Here is a 23,863-nt window from a genome sequence, read left to right on the forward strand (position 1 = left end):
GCCTTTTCTTACACTCAACCCCATACAAAAAGTTCATAATATAAAACATATTCATAAATTGATTCATATATAAACATTGAAAATAACGATCACACATATACCTTTCACGTCAAACCAACAGCGGTAAAATATGTAATTCAAAGAAATACATAAAACATATATATATATATATATATATATATATATATATATATATATACATGTACACATGGACGTCCGCAGGATTTTTTCCATGGAGGGGCAAGGAAGGCCCCCCCTTGCCCCCCCCTTCCGGACGCCCATGCATGTACACACACTCATACATAGGTTTATATCAGTGGCGTAGCTATACTGAATCCAATATATGGGCTTTCTCACTATGTCACGTGGTCCTAGGCTATGAAGAGAAATACATTTACAAACTCCTAAGAAATCAGGTTGCCAACTCATAAGAAACCAGGTTGCCAACTCATAGGAAATCAGGTTGCCAACTCATAAAAAGCAGGTTGCCAACTCATAAAAAGCAGGTTGCCAACTCCAAAATCAGCATCATCATCTCACTGATATGAATAATATTATTTACAATTTCTGATCGATTTTTCTCCTGTATTTTATTCTCTAGACTTCAGGCTTCGCAGATAGCCTAGCTAACAGGCCACTGCAAATATTTATTAAACATCTGTTAATTACTTGACAAAAACAAAAAAGAATCGAACCATGAATAAGAGTAAATAGCATCACTCCATAAAACTTTCTCTTAATTTTTTTTGAAGATACCTATGGAAATTGATTTTCTCATTTCATGTGAAAGTGCATTCCAGTCACTAACCACTGATATACAGTAAAAGCGTTACTAAAAAATTCAGTTTCGTGAGTTTTAATTGTTAGACTAGAACTTTGGGATCTTATGTATGATAACTCTGGGTTTCCTAACGGAAGCAATCTGTCGGTGAGATACAAAGGACTTCCTGTATAAAGTAACTTATATAGCAACACTAGTTTTCTGTACCTCCGTCTTTCTTTCATTTTAATCCAGCCTAATTTATTATAATATTCAGTTAAGTGGTCATACTTCTTAAGGTTATATATATATCTTATGCATGAGTTCTGAATTTTTTGAATTCTCATTGCCAGCATTTCATTACAATCAACAACATATACACTATCGCAGTAGTCAAAATGTCATATTGGAAACAATAACACGAGATGGATAGAAAGAAGTTTATAAAAAGAAACATAGATGGTAGTACAAACTAAAGGAATTTAAATACATATTTGGAGGATAAGTAACGATTTAGTGAAAGTAAATATATCGTACAAACATACAAGTAATGTCAAAGCAATATATAGAAAATAGATGTAGAGGAACATTAAAATAGAAGTGGTTTCCATTATTCAACACGTTCAAACCTGTAGTCAATTAATAGATGTTTATAAAGAAGTATTCAACAAAGTAAATATTCGAAAATCGATTATTGGAATTGGAAATCTGCTGCTAGAAACATTGCAAAATCATGTAGATATTTAAGCTAAAATATTAGTTATTTTGACATCCTCAAGTAGGCATTAAATAAATGCATACGTACAAGAAACTTATTTTTTAACAGTTTTTTTTAAAAATAAGACTATTATTTTCTAATTACGACCGTAAATATGTAACATGGTCACGGCTTTTGTTAGTAGTGGGACCAGGGTGGAAAGTTTGGAATGGCAGGGTAGAAAATAGGGGGCGCATAAAATCCACCTCGCCGGGGTGAAAATTTTATCTTGCCAACTTGTCATCTTGTTGTTGTCAACTAATTAAAGCTAAATTTTATATTTTCTCAATAAACCTAGACACAATCGAACTAATACACTCTATGATAATTTATGCCATAATTGTATTCATTAATATTAAATTTCAAGGGTACAAATGAATTAACGCATAAAGTTTTTTTAAAAACGTAGTAAGCTATTTATGGAATTGAGTCATCGACTTTTAAAAAACGAATTTACCGTGCAGCGGGCTTATGAAGGTTGAGTGAGAACTACTGCATTAGAGCAATTTCGAAATGCGGAAAAGTTGACCAAAAACGTCACACCAAAAAATAAGACGAACAGTTTTATACAAATGGATTTCTATTCCAGCACCGTCCATCACTTTTAGCGCAAATTTCGAATTTTCATTTACAATAAAATAGTGTTTATCTAATTAGTACCTCTTTATAACTTTTTCTATTGACTTGTGAGTTTGATTTCTAATGTGCTTTATTAGTTCTTTACTACCAGCACAATTTCCTTATTGTGTCTTATTTTTATTCCATGGTTTCCACTTAGAGGTCTTTACTAAGCATGTGCTGCCACCTATTTTATTGGGGTGCACGGCTTTGCGCCAATCACTCTGGAAAATGGTTTGGTTTTGCGCCAATAATTACCGGATCCTTATCTTTCCGTACATGGTTTTGCGCCACTACAGAAAATCGTAATTCAATGACTTAGGTTGGCAAGCATGATTTTCCGTCCCACTTAAACAGGCTGCGGACTGTCACCGAGATGGCGTGGTTAAAAATTATGCACCACCAACCATAAGTATACAAAATTGCACTTGTCAAACTGCAGTCTCTTACAATGGAACCTTTGTGGCATGTGAGATCAATTTCACGTAATGCATGCGTGAAATTGCTTTGCGATTATATTGATCAATGTAAGATTCAATTTTCAGGTATTTTTCTCTTAAAACGCTCCTCTTACGAGCGGGTTTTTCGAGGCCATTTATTTTAAGGTAAGTGTCGGTCTGGAGGTTAATCAATGCATGTACAAATTTGAAAATATCAGGATGGTTGGTGTAAAGCATGGCATTCAGTTTACTGTGAAAGGCTTCACATGCATTTGTTGTGCGATAGGCCGAGGCAGAAAAATCTGCCCATATGTGTGGAGGGTACGTAGAATCTTCTGCAATATAGTTTTCTACCAAATAATCACAGAACTTTGTAATTTTGTCTGATGGCTTATCTTCGAACATGTCAATTGCGAAGCAATCAGAGACATCATGGGGAGGTAAGTAAGACAAACCAAAAATATAATTGAGCCATTTACCTTCGGGACCTCTTTCCTTGTAGATTTTCGAAAGACCTCGCAAAAGTTTCTTATCTGTGAAATGTAGCTGATTGATACTTGTAAGCCTTTCTTCGTTCAGCGCCGCGTACTCAATGCTTGAGGGTTGTTCATGTAATGCACTTGACGCCTTCCGTTTACATGAACCACGAATTTGTTGAAGTATTAAACTGAGTTCATTGCTATCGTGATTATGAATTATCTTCTCACTTTCAACTATCATGTCACTGTACACGACTTGTTTGTGCAACGCCACCGAACACGTCCATCTGAATATGGCTTTCCTGAATTTATAATTGTCCTTACTTATTAGATCCTTACCTCTATTCGATGCCTCTGCGAGCAGTTCCATGGTAGACCGGACCCCGGTGTAATGAAACGTGTAACGTTGAGGTGAAACACAGGGAGGTAGACGAAAGCCACGATCAGTCGTTGCGCTTGAGAGACAGGATTGCCAACCTATACAATTCTTAGCTCGGCTAGACATTCAAGAGTGGCGGAAAACATTCTTGGCGCAAAAGATACTGTGGCACTAATATTTACAATTTATTCATTGGCGCAAAACACGCGATTTTGGCGCAAATGCATTGCACCCATTTTATTTCTTTTAAGGCTTGGCTGGACATTTGGCGGACTGCAGAGAAACCGTTTTCGAAATTTGCGCTTCTTTCGAAAAATCACTACAATATTCCAAATTCTGAAAATTATATCTGCTTAAAATTCACGTGAATATTTGTGTGGTTTCCTTTCGCCGTCGTCTAGATAGTCCCAATAGCTCCGTTGCACGTAAGCCTATTAAACTTTCTTGTCCTAAAAGATGATAAATCTACAGGGTGCATAGGCTATTTGAGGACACCACATTTTCAATGTATAAAAACAGTATACCTTATGAATGTGTCGTTTTTGTTGCAGATATACGATGACTGAACCTGTATTAACTCAAGAAATGAAAAGATGCACAATGACTGTGGCCTTACATGCAAGACACAAGGATTTAGAAATTGCTAGGTTCCTGAATGTTTGCCAGATCATTTGTCCATAAAGTTTGGAAAGAATTGGGTAGACGGTGTATGCAATGGCAGACCTTACCTATTTCAACAGGACTCTGTTCCTTCCCTTAAGGCGAGGAGGGACAATTTCCCCTTGGTCTTTCTCGCTGGGGCAGCTGCTGATCACTGTTGTCAACTTTGCTCTTTTGGAGCCAGATCTGGCTCTTTCGTGCACTCGTTTGACTGTGAACTGTGGCACCCGCCCTCTGCCCCACCATGATGCCACCACTGGCTCCGGCCCAAAAATACCAACTTTTGCCATGAGTGTACATTTTGCACGTGACGTGATATTCGTATAGCTATAGGCTGCGTCACCCACCTCTTCTTTCCTCCCCATGTATTTTTATATATAGCGCTGTGGCTAAGATGAAGATGACAATTTTGTTATCCGGGAACCCTTTATTTTCGATTTTATATTAACATCATTGGATTATTGAGATGGGTGATGCCGCCAAATCTAGGCGGTGAAAACTAAGAAAGAATAAATTGCCATCACTTTAAAGCTAACGGTAATAGCAGAACCCCTACCCCTCTGACAACTAAAATTACCCTAGTAGGCACTTTATGCAGCCTTCGTTAATCTAGCTCCTTGAAAGTCCTCTTTAGCTATATTAATGGTGAAATTTAGGTCTATTATGCACATCAGGTTTGGCAACACTGCCAGGATGGCCGTAGGAGGCAAGGAGAAATGCACTAGGCTTATGGGACCATTATTTTATTCGTTCTCTCGGGAATATCAAACATCCGATGACGTAGAAAAGTACATGGACGGAAAAAGGACACGTAGAACTATGTCATAGCAGTAGGAAAAGTCGAAACTCCCATTTCATTAGCCGTAACTTGAAGTTGAAGTTGATGTCCCATAAGGAATACATGGGATTCGGTAAATACTAATTCATCATATTTTTCAAAAATCGTATAAGGCTTAATAATCAACTTAGGAAACCGCTTCCACTTGCCACATGGGGAGAAATTCATACTCTTCATTTCTGGCGGAGATCTTTTTAGTAGCATTGCTCATTCCGACGATATTGGAATAAATGCATGCCTGGTGCGGAATTGTCCCTCTTCGCCTTAAGGCTCACATTACCCAAGAATGGATGTCAGACAATCTCCATGACCATGTCATACCCAACTTGTGGCCCCCTAACTCTCCAGATCTTAATCCTTTGGACTATTATGTGTGGAGCGTTGTTGAAAGAAAGATTAATAAACATCCACACAACATCAAAGAATCATTGAAGGCAGCCATTGTCAAGGTGATGTCGGAAATAAACAAAGACTACTTGATTCAGGCCTGTCAACGCTTTCGGTCCCGTCTCGAAAACCTTATTTAGGCTGAAGGCGATTTTATAGAATAAACGTATTCAGAAGCTTTTGTTTCTCATGTGTACCAATTTTCATGAAAATATATTTGATTTTGGACGAGATATGGTTATTTTTCAAATTTTACGTAAATGTCCTCAAATAGCCTATGCTCCTTGTATTATTTGTGCTTTAAGAATAAACTTTCATAGTATGAGAGTGAATTCCGTAAAAGAAGTAACATGTTATTGAGATAATTTATAAAGGTTGTTATGCGTATAATATGTTGCGTGTTACTGGAGATTGCCATAGGAATATTGTTGGTAAGCCAATCAATGTATTTTACATTGATATGGCTTTACCTGTATGTATAAACATGGTAACCGTTTGTTACAAGACCACTTGTAATAAATATCGATCATTACAGAAGACTGATAGTTTGAAAGACATTTTCATTTTCTTTCGTTAGATAATTTATGCCACCAAAAATAAACTATATTCAAATTTTGGTCCTGTCCCGATTAGCCTTTCTGTGCATGAAGTGGACTCACAACAACACTTCAAATAAACATACGTCAGAAATACGTTCCTTAGAAACACCGTACCATGCCAAAGAAAAATTAATGAAAATAAACATTGACAAATTGTGGAGTAATACTTGTGCATCCTACTGCACAGCCAGCGGCAAATATAATAATAGGCAAATTGTCCATCACTACGTTTATTCTCTTTCTTTAACGCAACGAGAACTTCAAGAACTGAAATACAACGGTAAACAAGGTGCTGGAAGCCGCTGCTCCAACATACGAAAAATCAATTCCTTAATAACACGTAGGATGCAAGAGAAATAATAATGAAAATAGTCATGGCCAATTTGCAGAACAATACTTGTGCAACTCACTTTTCATTCTGATATCATTAATCCCCATTTCATCATTACCTCCATATTGTGATTATTTTGATCAATTTTAGCATTTTAAAAAAAAAAAATTGGCGTCTTGTAACTTATCAGTCGAGATAATAATAATAATAAATGAAAAATGATCGATTGTTCTTCAGTTTGTCCGAGATAAAGGGAAAATTTGTGTGAGAAAGGGAATTTTTGTACCTGAGAAAGGGATATTGTTCTCACCAGATCTGCCAACCCTGGCTCATCATAACCTAGATTTGTTTAAATTGTGGCTATTGAAAAGTTAAAAGTAAATTCAATAAACTACAACTGAACAATGGGTTTTTCTATTGTATCAACTTCTGAGAAAGCAGTCTGTAGTTCTTTCAACGATCCCACATAACATCCTGTTCTTGTGAGTTATTATACCAGCTTCCGTGGACCTGATACGGGCAGCAGAGATTGCGTAGACATTCCCAATGACTTTTCAAGGCAACACATGAATCTAGTGAACTCATTTTGATTGAACGAAAGGCAAGGAATTTCTGACCAATTCCGAACACCTCTTGTCAAAAATGTAATACTGATGATTCTGCAACTTTACATGGATGGAAACAACAATCTTTACACAAACAAAAAAGTACTCTTTTTCAACATTCCGAAGTATTTATTTACTTAATGTTTCAGGTATAATACTCTCAATTTATAAATTGAGAGTATTTGAAAATAAGATCCTTAGGAAAATATTTGGACCTAAAAGGGATTAGTGTTGTCCACGGGACGAGACGGACAGGCTTTTAAAAATTCGAGACGAGACGAGATTGACCATGTGTCATGAGACAAACGAATATTTTCGACACGGGACAGCATTTCCACGAGACTTCCGCGAGACGAGACAGGCCAAAGTCTCGTCTCGTGGGCAACACTAAAAGGGATGAGGAGACAGGTGAGTGGAGAAGGTTACATAATTTAGAACTACATAATTTGTATTCATGTCCAGATATTATTAGAATAATTAAATCAAGAAGACAGGTGGGCAGGCCATGTGGCACGAATGGGAGAGGAAAGAGGAGTTGACAGGATTCTTGTTGGGAAACCTGATGGTAAGAGACCTGTAGGAAGACCAAGACGAAGATGGAGGGACAACGTTGAGATGGACCTAAAGGAAATCGGTATGGATGGAAAAGATTATATAGATCTTGCTCAAGATAGGGACAGATGGAAGGCCTGTGTTGCTACAGCCATGAACCTTCGGGTTTAAGAAGGCTAGAGAGTTAGTTAGTTAGTTCAGGTATAATACTCTGAAACTGTAGGCTACAGAAAATGTCAAACAAAATGGCGCGAGATAAAAATTACCATATTGTTAGAGGTAGCTATTATGAAATCTGAAATCGTGTCGGCATTAGGAGAAAGGTTGTTGCAAAGGTCTGGTGGCAGGAAGGGGTGGGGGAGGGGGGGCCGTAGCCAAAAAGTCAGTGCTCCCGCTTTTGACGCGAGTGATCCAGGGATCGATTCTCGATGGGAGCCCCCAAAATATAGGTGTTTTGATTGAGCGTCGTGAGGACAATTGGAAAACTACTTGAAAAGAAGTAGTAGTGAGGCCTGGTCTCGAAAGGCAGAAAGCTGATACATTGATTGAAATACAATGTTGGGCACGTCTGCACTTACGCTGAATGGGGGAAAGCGAAATATATGAAGGTTGTGGGAAAAAATGAAAGAGGTGCTAAATATATGCTTACAGGCCGAAACCAAGTGTTAGGTAATAATCAAAATCTAATTATTGATAACAACTCGTTTGAACCAGTTTCCAAATTCAAATACTTAGGAGTAATATTAACAAATGAAAATTATATTAAAGAGGAAATAAAAAGTAGGCTTAATTCAGGAAATGCATGTTACTTCTTTCTTCATAAACTTTTGTTTTCTCGTTTAATATCTAAGAAACTAAAAGTTAAAATATACAAAACAGTAATTTTGCCTGTAGTATTATATGGATGTGAAACTTGGTCCCTTACATTGAAAGAGGAACATAACTTGAGAGTATTTGAAAATAAGATCCTTAGGAAAATATTTGGACCTAAAAGGGATGAGGAGACAGGTGAGTGGAGAAGGTTACATAATTTAGAACTACATAATTTGTATTCAAGTCCAGATATTATTAGAATAATTAAATCAAGAAGACTTAGGTGGGCAGGCCATGTGGCACGAATGGGAGAGGAAAGAGGAGTTTACAGGATTCTTGTTGGGAAACCTGATGGTAAGAGACCTGTAGGAAGGCCAAGACGAAGATGGAGGGACAACGTTGAGATGGACCTAAGGGAAATCGGTAGGGATGGAAAAGAGTATATAGATCTTGCTCAAGATAGGGAAACATGGAAGGCCTGTGTTGCTGCAGCCATGAACCTTCGGGTTTAAGAAGGCTAGAGAGTTAGTTAGTTAGTTAGTTGGTGCGCTGGCATGGTTCAGATTAGGAGGATGGAAACAACTAAGAAAGATAAACGAAGAAGGGAAAACGATATGTTCTTTGTGCGATCGGGAGGAGACGGACGAGCATATCCTACTGAACTGCCCTTCTACACGTGACCTAAGGGACAAATGGATGAAAAACTTCACAGGTAGGGGAGTGATGGAAGTGGTAGACGACAGAATAAAGATAAAGGAAGCGGGGCAGCAAGTGGAGAAATACCTGGGAGAAGTAAGAGAACGGCGGGGAAAGCTATTAGAGAAGGCAGCGAAATGAGTGATCATGCTCCAGACGAGCCATCTTTATAGCGTAAGTGTGTGTAAAGTAAAATGTAGGCGTTTTTTGGTGAGAGTGCAGGAAAAGAGAAGTGAGGAGAAAGACTGGAAGAAGAACCGCCGAGGGAAGGGAAGAATGTGTATATACAGGACAAAGTAAGAGACACCTTAAAAGAAAACTAAATGTAACAAAATATTATAGAAAAATCAAAACTATGTAGTGCGTACAGGCTATGGCTCGCACAAAAAGATAATACGATATTCTATATTCTATTTGCACACGTCACATTACACAGGAACCAGCCCCTTAGCTTAACTAAAATGAGTACATGTCTCTGAGGTTTAAAATCTTACCTAGCTTATATAAGGACAACACATAGCTCTATCAGCTATACTGGCCGTAGTCCAAGACGCCAGAGCCTCATTGGCCTGCAAGTGGAAGTGAGGTTGACTTCTGGGTGCCCTCTGCGAAGTTCACCCCTTACAACCCCCCTCAGAGGACTGTTCCAGCGTGGAGTAAAGTATACGGCTATACCGATTGTCTGTAGAATTTGGAACGAAAGGAGGGTTATGGGAGGAAATTCCCGGACATGGTAGTGTCTGGGACATTAACAGGCGATTATGGACCAGCATTTGACAGACTGGGGGAATAGCAGATGGTAAAACGGCAATGGTTCTCCATAATTGCTCACGAACCGCAGATGAAATGTGTCAAATTCGACAAAAACACCCACAGGGCTGAGTAATAGTTATTGGCCTCATCGCGTTGCACCGAAAAACCGCTCCCTAACCACTCTTCCCCCTTCTTGGGTGAATCGACCGTTGGCCAATAATAGGCAGTCAGGCACCCCTCCTGGTCTGCACACATGCACACACTCAACCCACCCTCCTCGACTCGGCCTTTTTATGCACACGCATTCAGGGACACCCTGTCACAAAAGAGAACACATAATCCGGAAAGAAAGTATAGGCTTTTCCCAAAGGTTCCCGGTTGTCGGACAAAGAGAAGATGCCACCCAGCAAGTTGATGCCAATTCAGTGCACCAGTTTTTTGAAAACCGCGGCAGGAGGCCTGGCAGACACCGGATGAATGCCCCGTCCCCATTCAAGGGTACCAGAGTGTAACAAGCTCTGTTTTGTGCCCAGAAAAATGCTCTTCGCTCTAAATCGCACGAGCATCAGTGTGGCTACCCTCCCGATACGGAAAAGCTCTTTTTAAACTTTGAAATCGTGGCGCGATGTGCTAACCACTCCGCTACGGAGGCCGGCACATGCTCGCCAATGGACTCGCGTTTGCACATAATGCCAGATTTTACCATTCGTTTTTACGATTATCACAAGAGCAGTGTGCTAGGTTTGGCACCATTATGCTAGGGTTGGCAACGCTGGCGAGCATCCATGCGCACAAAGCGGCAAGAGGGGTCCACAAAAGCACAAAAGCAGCAAGATTAGGCTTTGGACCACAAGAGAAAGGCTCCCTGCCCCATTGGGCAACTCTTGTGCAACGTGACACCACCAGGTCTTCTGAAGAGGACAGTGGGCGACCTGCACTACATGTATATGGTGTCGGATTCGGGTGACAAGCTGGATGGACTTGTTCCGTCAAAGGAGATTTTCATTGGTTCTTGATTTGGAAGGCGGATGTGTCACTGAGTGATTCTTTGAGATGTTATTCTCGCTTGAGAGACACCGGTGATAAAGATTACAAGCAATTTAAGTGCAATACTAGATTTTATGAAAATAGTCTTTCAACTCTCGCTGTACATTTTGATCTTAGAATCTATGTCCTCCGCTGTGCGAATTAACCTTTTTGCTTTTCTCTGGGGGTGGGGGTGGGAGGAGGATCCCCACTTAGTGGTGTATTAGTGATTTTAATTCGGGAGGTAGTTTTTTGGGGGGGAGTATGCAAAGTTGTATATGTTACAACACCCAGAACAGAAAACGGTCAATTGATACATATATTTTGACTCCAATGACACATTAACGTGTAAAAACTGCAAATAATGCATTGTTGGGCGTATCCAATGCATGGAAGTGCACTTTTATCATCTGGCGTTCCGTGTGATGCACTAAAAATGCATCACTCGGGAGGATCATTGATTGGTTGATTGACTTGATGTTTTGAAGTCCACTTTATGCATACTAAGGCTAATCGGGACTGGACCTACAGCTTAAGGTGGGATCCGAACCACTATTGTGCTTCCACTGGGTATCGAACCCGGGACCCCTTGATCACAAGGCAACGACGCTATCACTGCGCCATCGGGGAGGCCCAATTGGGAGGATCAGACAAGACCATTTCGAAGATAACAAAATTACACATTTACTTGTAACTATGACAATTGATGCAATAAAAGTGTAATTTTGTTGCCTTTGAAATTATCTTGTAAAATTTCAGCACTGTGCCATGAAGGCTAGAGTGGAAAGCAGTTTGTTGTTGTCTCGGCCCAGTGAATTGTTCAGTTTGCAGAATGGCGTCCTTGTTTAATCCAGAAAGCTGCATACTTTTCGTCAGGAAAATACTTCATGATTGGACCCAGGAGCGTATTTTCTAGGCGAGCTAGGCTATCTGCGAAGCCTGAAGTCTAGAGAATAAAATACAGGAGAGAAATCGATCAGGAATTGTAAATAAAATTATTCGTATCAGTGAGATGATGATGGTGATGCTGGAGTTGGCAACCTGATTTCTTGTGAGTTGGCAACCTGATTTCCTGTGAGTTGGCAACCTGACTTCCTATGAGTTGGCAACCTGAGTTCCTATGAGTTGGCAACCTGATTTCTTATGAGTTGGCAACCTGATTTCTTAGGAGTTGGTAAACTTATTTCTATTCATAGCCTAGGACCACGTGACATAGTGAGATATCCCAGACTTTGGACTCAATATACGCCACTGATTGGACTATTAATGGACACGAATTTTCTTCCAGTTGCGTTCTGTTGCATAGTAAAGAAATGGTATATTACGTGCTTTCAATTCAATTTTCTTTCAGGGGGATAAAAACATCACTAGCAGGGATAAGAATAATTTTCTTTTGCCAGGGATGATTTTTTTGTGGGAGGGGCATCTCCCCCGTTAATTCACATATTGTTCTCCTCCCTTCCTCCCTCTTCCTCTCTCTCTCTCTCTCTCTCTCTCTCTCTCTCTCTCTCTCTCTGATAACATCCCATTTCGCCTAATCCCGTTCCGCCTAATCGGTTAACTCAGCGCGCTAAGATGTCAGGGGTCCCGGGTTCGAATCCTGGCCTGGACATCGGTGTTCTTATGCAAATAATCGGAATATACATAGCCTACTTGAATTTTGTGAATTATTCAAAATGAACTGACATTTCCTGATTGAGAAAATACAATTTTAAATACACCGCCATTAGTTCATCACATAAAGGTTAGTACATCACAAAACCAATAATTTTATGATTGGCGAGTCCACACAGAAAACTAAATGCATCATATCGATTGATGCACAGAATGCATCGATTGTTGCACTAAAGTGTGTTTTATGGCTTCTTCAAAGAATCAGATTCACATTTGATGCATTTGGGTGCATTTTTGTATCGTGAAAGAAACGCTAAAGTGCATCATTTGATTCAAATGAGGGTTTCCTTCAGTCGAGATGCACTTCAATGCATCAGTTGATGTTCCTTGATGCACCTTCCTGCATCTTTTTGGATGATGCATTCTGGTGCATCAAAACGCATCAAGGTGCATCAATACGCATCTAGGTGCATCACTTGAATCAAATGATGCACTTTGGTGTTTCTTTCACGACATACAAAATACACCCAAATGCATCAAATGCATTCTAGTGCATCAATCGATATGATGCATTTAGTTCTCTGAGTGCATGTTTACATCATAAAGTTATGTACATCTGACAAATTAGTTTATAAACAAACTTTATGGATCTCTACAATATTAACCTTTTTAAACTTATGACTTGTACATTTATAACATATCTGACTTCATGAACTTGTGCAAGATCGTAACACTTTTAATGTGCTTAGCTACTATTTATAGTTAGTAATTTCCCAAGTTTTGTCTTTGTAAGTGTAGTAGTTTCCGAGTGGAATTAACGAACACAGCCGACCCATGTGGCTTTACCGAAGTTCCACACTGCACCACAACACGAAACGGGTAAACAGCTGAATAAACTGCATTTGATACCTGCATACCGACATTCAGTCGCAGAGCAATCCTAAATCCGACCGCGGATCTCCCCTTCCCCACCTCGAATTGCTAAAAAATTCTGTCGGAAGGGCCATTAATTATAAACCTGGGCCGGAAATGCGTTAATTGAAAAACAACGAAATTACGCTCATAACAATTTCGTATGATATGCGTATAGGCGGCGAGAACGGGGCCATTAATCTACTGTGTTGCATCGGATGAACATCTGTTCAGGGAGGTTTAATTACCTCGTGGCATGACGTATAAATAATACCCGTACGACAGAGATGATGGGACAGCGGGTATCATGGGACACTTCATGCGGAATCTCCGAGTGTTGCCTCCATGTCACTGCTTTGCTTGATTCACGATCTGTCTCGCTTGTGGCCGATACCGCCATATTAAAAGCGATGCTGTGCAATGTATTTATGGGTCCCAAGAAACTTTCGGAACTATCATAAATATTTAGACTGTCTGTTGTATCAGATTAGGGATCGTGGTTTATCATTCAGTCAATAAAAGTTAAACACTTTATCCGCAGCTGTGATAGTGTAATCCGCAGAGAGGGAAGTGTGTTGGTGAGAGAGAAGTCCCTATTTGTTTTGAAATTAGATTATCTTGAAATGTTCCATTGGGTGCAAACTGCCAACTCGTGAACAAACTGGACAAAGATGATGGAAGGAAAAGACATCTCATATCGAATATCCCATAATATCGAGGCGCATCACATGTACAGTGCTGCCACCTCTGGTCAAGCGCTAAACTACTTCCAAGCAGGACCTAGAAGGCTGCTTCTGATTGGCTCTAACCGTAATGGCGCCTTGCGAATATTGTAGAACGAAGAATATCGTGATGGAAAAAATAAATTTTAATTCCAGAACGTAAATACACTTATGTAAGGAGCGAACGATAAATATGTAAATAGAAAATATAAGAAAAATATTTGTTTCTTTTCATGTGATGGGGTATATCAGAAATTGCCCAGGTTCTAGATTTTAGGAGCCTCATTCCCCAGGTAACAGTAACAAAACAATTGATTTTGTTAATAAACAAAGGCACTCAATAAAAAATAGAAAAATAAGAAGCAGGATTTTTTTTACTAGTTGTGCATAAAAACATTTGGGGATTCACAAACGTTAGTAATTAGTTTTTGTCCAGGCTTGTTGAATATTATAACATTAGAATTAAATTAATCGTCAACCACTGGATCTAATTAAATGCTGTGTTTCTTCGGGTCCACTACAGCAATAAATTAATTTGTCGACTTCGATGGTGAAGTTGTTGGAACAGCGCGCTACGGCGCCAGAGATCCCGGGTTCGAATCCGCCCTGAGCATGGGTGGTTTTGGTGTGTGTTCCTTCATCAATTTCATATCATCACTCATCCTCATCTTCGCGATCTACAAAAATAGCTGAAAAGCAAAGTAAAATAAACCAAATCAATCAATCAATTAATTTAATTTAAATTAATTGTGTAAGTGCTGATGTTAATTGGCATATGAACACCGGAAAATTTCTAGTCATTGGAATAGTTTTGTTGTAAATTGATGGGTAACTGCAATTTTAAAAAATCAGGAAAACCTCTCGTGGCATTGTTTAATTGGTTCCCGGGGACCTATACCGAGCCGCGGTCCAGAGATTGGGAAACACTGCCATTGAGAAACAAGAAATTCCGAAGCTGAAGACAGCGAGCTTAATTCTCGCACAATCTGGTAACACTGTTCTGCCCCTTGTTTCGGAAATGGTGTATTATTCGAAAAGATGAAGTAGGGGGGTATCCTGCGTGGAGGGGCGAGAAGGGGGGGGGAATCCGGTCGGATCGTGACGGTGGAAGTAGGGGAGGGAGAAGTGGGGAAGGGGTTGTTTAAGATGGATGCCAGCGCCGCTAGCAACCAGCCTCACGAATTGTTTTCGAAATTTATGAGGCTGTTTCGATTTCATAACTTCGTGCTTCGGACAGGCCCTCGCAGTACTTTGAGTGCACTTTTAATTTATCATCCCCTATATCAAGTTATACCAGAGATATACGACGCTGCCTGCAGTCGTTCTCTCGGCGGTCCGCGTTCTTCTGCGAGCTTCCTCCTATGAAAAGGGAGAGAGAGGCTAGAAAGTTGTGTAACTGGTCCATTTCCCTGCCCCCTTCGCACCTCCAAACATCAAACCCCTTTCGCTATCCAAGAACAAATTGGTTACAGAAAGTGTGAGGAAGTGTTGCCAGGTCGGGAGGCGTTTCAGCTTCATTCCTTCCCGGATAGTACCATTTTACGGTCTTACCAAGAAGAGAAATATCCGGGCCAACTGGCTCTGCTGAATCTTTGGCCAATCCCAACGAAGCAATTTGTTAAATTTCCTCTCTTTTCGAGAAACCTCTATGATGTTCCAAATTGTGAAAAATTATTTACCCTGAGAATTACTTGTAGAACATTCGCGTTGCTTTTCTTTCGCTACTCAATAGTTTACGTAGCTACGGCAATAAATAGCTTGGAGGTGATCAAGGTCGTATTGAGGAGGGGGGGGTCAGCCCCCCCGAAAGACTTCCTAAGTACAAAAATTAAATAATGACATAATGAAATAATAAAATAACTATGATTAAATAATGAAAATATACTTGTTGTTTAATAGAGGGTCATTTATTTCAGCCAAACTTATCGGAAGGCAAGGATTATTATTGTGATGATACAACTTTGAATGACAGTATACCACAGAAGATTTACGCAAGATTTATTACTACTTACAACGTAAAATTCATAAAATATCACCAAGGCCTTTACGTTTTTCAACTGGATGTAACATCCTTTCTTATGGTCAATAAATATTCAATTCTTTATCTATTTGATATTAATTTCCTTGCCATGGCTTTTTCTTTTTTACAAATTTTGCCGATAATGAATATGCGCTGTTATGTCACTATTCTTATACCGCCCTTTTAGCTATTCATGTAATAGAAATATAATATTAATTAATTTGAATATTTACTATTTTAATTAATTTAATATAATTATAATTATTTTAATTTAAACATCATTATTATTATTTTGAGACACTTTGTTCAGTCCCCCTGAAACATATTTCCAGATACGTGCCTGAAAGTGAGGAATATATTCCCCCATTTGGGCAGGGACAACCCCACGAAAGTCCACTTTTCCTTCTTTTTAACTCCGCATTTTCTTTTTCTCATCTGTATCACTCTCTTGTTCTCCTTTTTTCTGTATTTTGTACGTAACATTTTCTGTACGTACATGTGTCTATCATTTTTTCGTATTTTGTTTTTGCGATGCCTCCATTTTGTACAATTCTTCCTACCTCTTCCCCCGCCTCTCCCCCTCCCTCCCCCTCTGTGTGTATATGTGTGTGTGTGAATCTAGCTACATACGATTAGTAATTCTACTAAAAATGCTCATTATACTTACGTATTTCATGTATGGCAATTGGGTTGGCAGGACTTTGAGTTAAACTATTTAACTTTGGACTGTAGCCCACCTTTGCCCACCAGATGTATGTTATCTGAAAGTCATTCCAGTGTGACTGGTGTTTCGTGGAAGACCTCCCATGTGAAAGGGAGAAGGGTTTCAAAATAACATACACTGTTTCATGAAACTCAACTAGTGCACCAAGAACATAAATTTCACAATATCAAAGTTGTGTGCAGTCTGGTCGTGAAAGAGGTTTCGTAACGCTTCGGTTTAAGAGAAATTCAATAGCAGAACTTCAAGTTGACACTACAAATGGGTTTAAAATAATGTCAAAAAAAATCGTAGCACCTCGGTTTGAAAGGAAATTGCAAAGTTGAAGTTTTGAATTTAACATTGTCCTTGGGGTAACATATATCTTCCCAGCAAATGGGCACAAAATACAGTTTTCTAACGCCTCAGTTCAGGAGAAATTCAGAGTTCAAAACTGTTATTGACATCAATACCAATACCTCTAAACCTCTAGGAACCAGTTGTAACACGTACAATGGGATAGTAGAGGTTGACCCCGCCAACGTCAATCGCTATTTAATATTCGCAATTCATTTGCACGTATTTATAACTAATTTGCACGGGTTTTAATTAATTCGCATGTACTTAGAACTCATTTGCATGTACTTAGAATACTTTACATTTATGTATTTGCATGTTTATAACTTTTTATGAATATATATTTATTTATTTTATGAAAAATATGTATATAGAAGGTAATTAGAGGTACTAAACGCTATGCATATGGTTTTATATTCATTACTGCAAAGTATATAATGTATCAATCGATAATATTAATGTTTATAATATTGAAAATAAGTTTTGTATGGTTTATGAACTGCTATGAACGGTGGTAATGGCTGTAGGTACAGGTCCAATTACGATTGGGGACGGTCCTGGTACTCGAACCCACGATATGCATCGGTATTAATTAGTACTATGTAATAATTTCATCATGTTATGAAACACGATGGTCTCAGACGGTAGACAGAATACTGTCTCCGAATCTCGACTCCGCGCAGGTAGAGGAGAAAGGAATTTTGGGGAGTGTGCATTCAAGGTCAAATGACGTCAGAACGTCAGAACAAAGGAAGAATCTGATTGACCAATCAGAGAACGCGTCGGTAGGTTTTCAGAACCGGTTTTTTCAAGGTTAACCAGTACGCAAGAACAGGGGAAAACTATGCAATACTGTAGGGCAGGGGAGGGATTCAACCAGACAACAAAGAATGTCTGAGAATGCGCAGCAAGGGTCAAATCTCTGAAGCTATGCGTCGCTTGTAGAACCGGTTTCCGCCGCCAATTAATATTCCGCTCAGGTTTGCCTCCAAGGCACAGGACGCTTTAGCGCAGGGTTTTTTTATCTGTACTATGAAGAAGGGAGAGCTATTAGGGACGGGGCCTACAGTTTTCACCATTTGCTTTTATCACGGGGTAACGAACCTAGGACCCTTTGATTAGGTAGTAAATGTATGTTACTGTGTGCTATTTAACTTAATTTTGAGTTTATTTTTTACCAAACTTTGACTTTATGTCAAACATTTTCACAGCTTATCCTTATTTTTACAAAAATAACACTATTTGTACTATTCAAGCAACATTTTTTATTAAATTTTGGACTCACAAAGACATTTTTTCTACGTTTAACTTATTATTTTACAACTTTATATTAATTTTTTACCAAAATAACACTATTTGTACTAATCAGGCAACATTTTTTATTAAATTTTGGACTCACAAAGACATTTTTTCAACTTTTAACTTATTATTTTACAACTTTATGTTAATTTTTACCAAAATAACACTATTTGTACTATTCAGGCAACATTTTTTATTAAATTTTGTATTTACAAAGAGATTTTTACAACTTTTTAACTTATTATTTTACAACTTTATATTAATTTTTTACCAAAATAACACTATTTGTACTAATCAGGCAACATTTTTTATTAAATTTTGGACTCACAAAGATATTTTTACAACTTTTTAACTTATTATTTTACAATTTTATATTAATTTTTTACCTAAATAACACTATTTGTACTAATCAGGAAACATTTTTTATTAAATTTTGGACTCACAAAGATATTTTTACAACTTTTTTAATTTATTATTTACAAGTTTATGCCTATTTTTTACTCAAATAATACAATTCTATCTGTTCAGGAAAGACTTTTAGTTACATTTTCGACACACAAAGTGTGTGATCTCAACTTCTATCTGTTTATTTCACAAGTTTAGGCTTATTATTACCAAAATAATACAATTCAATCTGTTCAGGAAAGACTTTTAGTTGCTTTTTCGACACACAAAGTGTGTGATCTCAACTTCTATCTGTTTATCTCACAAGTTTAGGCTTATTATTACCAAAATAATACAATTCATTCTGTTCAGGAAAGACTTTTAGTTACATTTTCGACACACAAAGTGTGTGTTCTCAACTTCTATCTGTTTATTTCACAAGTTTAGGCTTATTATTACCAAAATAATACAATTCATTCTGTTCAGGAAAGACTTTTAGTTACATTTTCGACACACAAAGTGTGTGATCTCAATTTCTATCTGTTTATTTCACAGTTTAGCCTAATATTTACTCAAATAACACGATTTGAACGTGTTTTTTTATTACATTTTGGACACATCCACACACACACACACACACACACACACACACACATCCACACACACACACACAGAAAGAGAGAGAGAGAGAGAGAGAGAGAGATTTTTTCCAACTTTACAGGATTATTCTCTAGTTTACTCAAATAACACAATTTAGATGTGGTTTGAATTAAATTTTGTACACATGAAGTGTGTTTTGTCAAGTTTTACCCTTTTATTTTACAAGTTTAGGCTTATTATTACTCAAATAACAACGAAAGTTTGTTTATTTTAGAGTTTGCTGAGTATTTTGTTACTTTTATACTAGGTAAAGTTTTCTAAATATATCAGGTAGGGCTCCATCCATATACTTTTGTTTTTGCTGTTTGGAGATGATGCGATCAGCATCACTCTCCATCTGCTTTTTATTTTATGTACCCAATATTATTTTGAGGCTTAGTGAATTCTAGAGCCTATTTATGCAGGAGAGAGGGCTTGAAATTTTTGATCTCAGATAACCCACAACTATTTGTCAGAGTATTTTTAAAGGATATTTTATATTTATTATGTGCCACTAGAATATCAAAGCTTGCTTAATTTTATGTCTGTAACGCTGTTATTGTCTTTATAGCTAAGGCTTACTGGATAAAGTACACGAAATGTTTATCATTTCGACTATTTACCTTTATACGAGGCCAAATTTTTAGTGTAACGAAAATTATTGTGTGTCTATAAAGAGTGAAATGCCTTTACCGAAGGGTCCACAACTGGACGCTTACCAACATTGTTTCTTTTTTTTAAATATAACCATTTATCAATATATTGACAATTCACAGGACAAGACGAAGTTCACAGACGACTGACTATATGAACCATAGGTCGACTTGCTAAACTTTTTTCTATGCTAGAAGAATAATTTAGCCTTATAGCCTTTTTTCAAAGTATTTTTGAAGTATTTCTGGTTTTTTGGGTGCATCAACACTTGGGTTATTTCCATTTGGTTTATTATACGAGGCTACAATCACTATCTGAACACTGAAATCCTCTGATTGAAACTAAAAGCTTAGGCTGTAACTAGGGACTTAGTATGTATAGCGACAATTTATAGGACAACATGAACCTTACAAAGGATTATAGGTGACGAAGGACCACACGCCAGAGCTTTGTTAATCTGCAAGAAGCACTTACAGCTAATATTACGAGGAAATGAGCTTGATTTTTACTGTTTCACGAGAATGCTATCTTTTATACACCCAATATTTGCTTTTTCAAGTAACTACTTGTACCAGAAGCACTTACAGGCCAACTCTAACTAGACTTCGACTTATTCTATATCAGGTGCTAAATTTATAAAGAACTATGATTGTGTATATTTCTGAGGAAATACGCAAAAGCAGATTACCCGATTAAAGTATCTGAAAAACAGATTTTTCTATGCAACTATATTTTCATTGATTGGATTATTTAACAGATCAAACAGGAAGACTGCAAAATTTATTAAATGTAGTTCTATAGTATAGGTGGTTTCAGAGATATAAAAAGAACAAATATAAGATTTTGCTGTTTTTGCTTCTGAGGCTAATCGCGACGCTAAGGGTAAATGGCGAGGAAATGTAACGGAGGAGAAACAGTCCCAAAAGTTATGGGCTGCATGTAAGTTAATACCACAGAGATATTACAGTAGGTGTAGGTTCTACCACCAGAATATTTTTATCATAATAATACTGGTTATGCTGTACTGTTAGCTAAAGATGCTGATATTTGAGAAACTTAAAAGCTTATTTGCAAAATTTTAAGATAAATAATAATCTGTTAGACTGTAAACATATTTTATATCCATTCTGCAAAAGATCCGATGACAAAATTTAAAAATTGTTATCGCCCAGACAGGGACTCGAACCCTGGACAGATAGGTTAAAAGCCTAACGCTATACCAACTAAGCTATCTGGGCACAAGGTATTCTTTTTTTGAAAAGTTAGTTATGTTAAGAAATATATTGAAACACTTGAGAACACTTTTGGTCTGGTTCGACAGACAAGGAGACAACATTTCTAAATTTTTACAGACTGGGTGTATTTTTCCACTATAGAGGTCTTCACTATATGTAATTCGAAACGCTAAAGTTCAGCTAGCTTCCAAAATTGAGGTAAAGATTGTGTTTGGCGAGATTAACAAGTTACAATTATATCCAGTTACGGACAAATAAAGCTAAAACTCTTAGATTTACTGTACTAGCCAAGTTTAGTAACATTTTCTTCACTTTAGTACAAATACCAAAGAAATAGGTATATTTTATTTATAATTTGACAAAATGTACTAGTATTTAATTTACAAAGTTAGGTAAAAAGCAGTATTTTTAAAAAATATTGTTACTGCCTTCAAATTTTATGTTATTTAGCCACTAACAACTGATTTACACTGTTTGGCATCCTTTAAATAGGAAAAGAAGGAATTATTTGTTTATTATTTTTACTTTATATTTATTTAAGAAAACAATTCTACAGTTTAACTTAATTTTAACAAATTGTTACTAATTTATATATCAAAGTTATGTTATTTAGAGTGTATCAAGGCGTATAAAGTTAATATTTGTACTTATCAGTTCAACTAACAATTATATTTTACACACAAAAGATGATGTTTACAGTTAAATTACTTGAATCAGAGAATAATATTTTACAGTAATTGATTCATTCAGCACTAGTCAGTACTTTTATGCTTCAGAAAGTTTTCTTAATTTTCTATTACGCATGCTATTTTGGGCTATTTTTAAAATGTATTTCTAAGGCAAACTGGTTTAATTTTCTGCTTATAATGCAAAGTTGACATAGTTTTCGCACAATGCATTGTACATTTGTTATATTCTCTACTTACAATTCAAATATTATGCTTATTTAATGTATAACTAACTAACTCTCTAGCCTTCTTAAACCCGAAGGTTCATGGCTGCAGCAACACATGCCTTTCATCTGTCCCTGTCCTGAGCAAGATCTATATACTCCTTTTCTTCCCTACCAATTTCCTTTTGGTCCATCTCTACATTATCCCTCCATCTTTGTTTTGGTCTGTCTATTGGTTTTTTACCATCAGGTTTCCCAACAAGAATCCTGTATACTCTTCTTTCCTCTCCCATTTGTACCACAGGATCTACACACCTAAGTCTTTTTGATTTAATCATTCTAATAATATCTGGACATGAATACAAATTATGTACTTCCAAATTATGTATTCTTCTCCACTCATCTGTCTCCTCATCTGTTTTAGGTCCAAATATTTTCCTAAGGATTTTATTTTCAAATACTCTCAATTTATGTTCCTTTTTCAATGTAAGGGACCAAGTTTATTTACTGTATTTAACTTTTATTTTTTGTAATTAACAAAAATTAAAAGCTTATACTGTAGTTATTATATCTTTTTCTATCAGCTTATTTTGAAATTAATATTATTAGGTATAGTCTTTGATTTATAACTATATTGCTTTTTTTATCAATTTATCTAAGAGTACACGCAGACAAACACATGTGTTCACACTTTTATGTAAATAGATATGCCTTTTTTCAATATTTTAGTATGAAGATTGCACTTTAGCTATTTAAGCAAGGGTAGGAAAGGTAGGATTTCTGAGAATTTGTTGCAGGATTTTGTTGTCCAAGTATAGATGAGAACTGAGCTGGGAGACTGTTTTGAACCTTTTCATGAGAGTTTGCATGTGAACTGTATGCAAATTGAGCATTATTGACTGTGCATGCTTCTAAGTTTTGCTGTTATTTTACATCAAGTCTGTGAGACTGTAGTCAGTTTTCCCATTTCAAGTAGTTTTTATTGATTGTATTTGTATATGTTGTGGGGACTTAGCAGTTTTATGTTATGAGGCAGTTTCTTGTAGAATATTTTTACATGATTGTTTTGAGATATTGAGTGTCTGCTGTTTTACTTGTAATTATTTTCCTTCTTGTGTTGTGTATTTGACTATATTTTGTCCAAGTTTGTAGTATTTAGAATAATTGTTATTGACTTGTAGATGTAGGGAGTAATAATCCTTTGCAAGATGCCCTATACTTTAGTCTGAATATTATTCTTAGTGTTCACTTTTGAAGCCTTAGTATTCTGGTAGTATTATTAATGTAGAGGTAAATTAGGCTGAAACGTAGGCATTTTTTCTGATAAATTATACCCACTTAGTTGTTTCAGCAGGTAGAAGTTGCATGATGGTTTACTGCTGATGATGTTTATTTGTTTTTCTTATGTAGTACGTATGATGTAGCTTACTTGAGTAACTGGAATTTTCTACTGAAAAAAGGATTGCTTGTCTATTTCATTCCTATGTTGTTGAGTTTGTCCATAAGCAAGCCATGTTTTTTACTCTATCCTATGCCTTGGAAGAATCTAGATATATTGTGTTTGCAGCTTTATGTTTCTCTAAGGTTTCAGCTATGTAGTTTTTAAACTGTGCTATGGGTGTGACTATTGATTTCTCTTTCTGGATGCCATGTTGGTTTCTGTGTATTCCTCTTGCTGCTTGAATTTGACTTAGGTTGTTTGCTTGTTTTCTTAGATCTTTATTTGTTCAGTATTTTTTATT

This window comes from Lepisma saccharinum, chromosome 20 (assembly GCF_977018435.1).
Source record: "Lepisma saccharinum chromosome 20, izLepSacc3.1, whole genome shotgun sequence".
NCBI classification, from domain to species: domain Eukaryota; kingdom Metazoa; phylum Arthropoda; class Insecta; order Zygentoma; family Lepismatidae; genus Lepisma; species Lepisma saccharinum.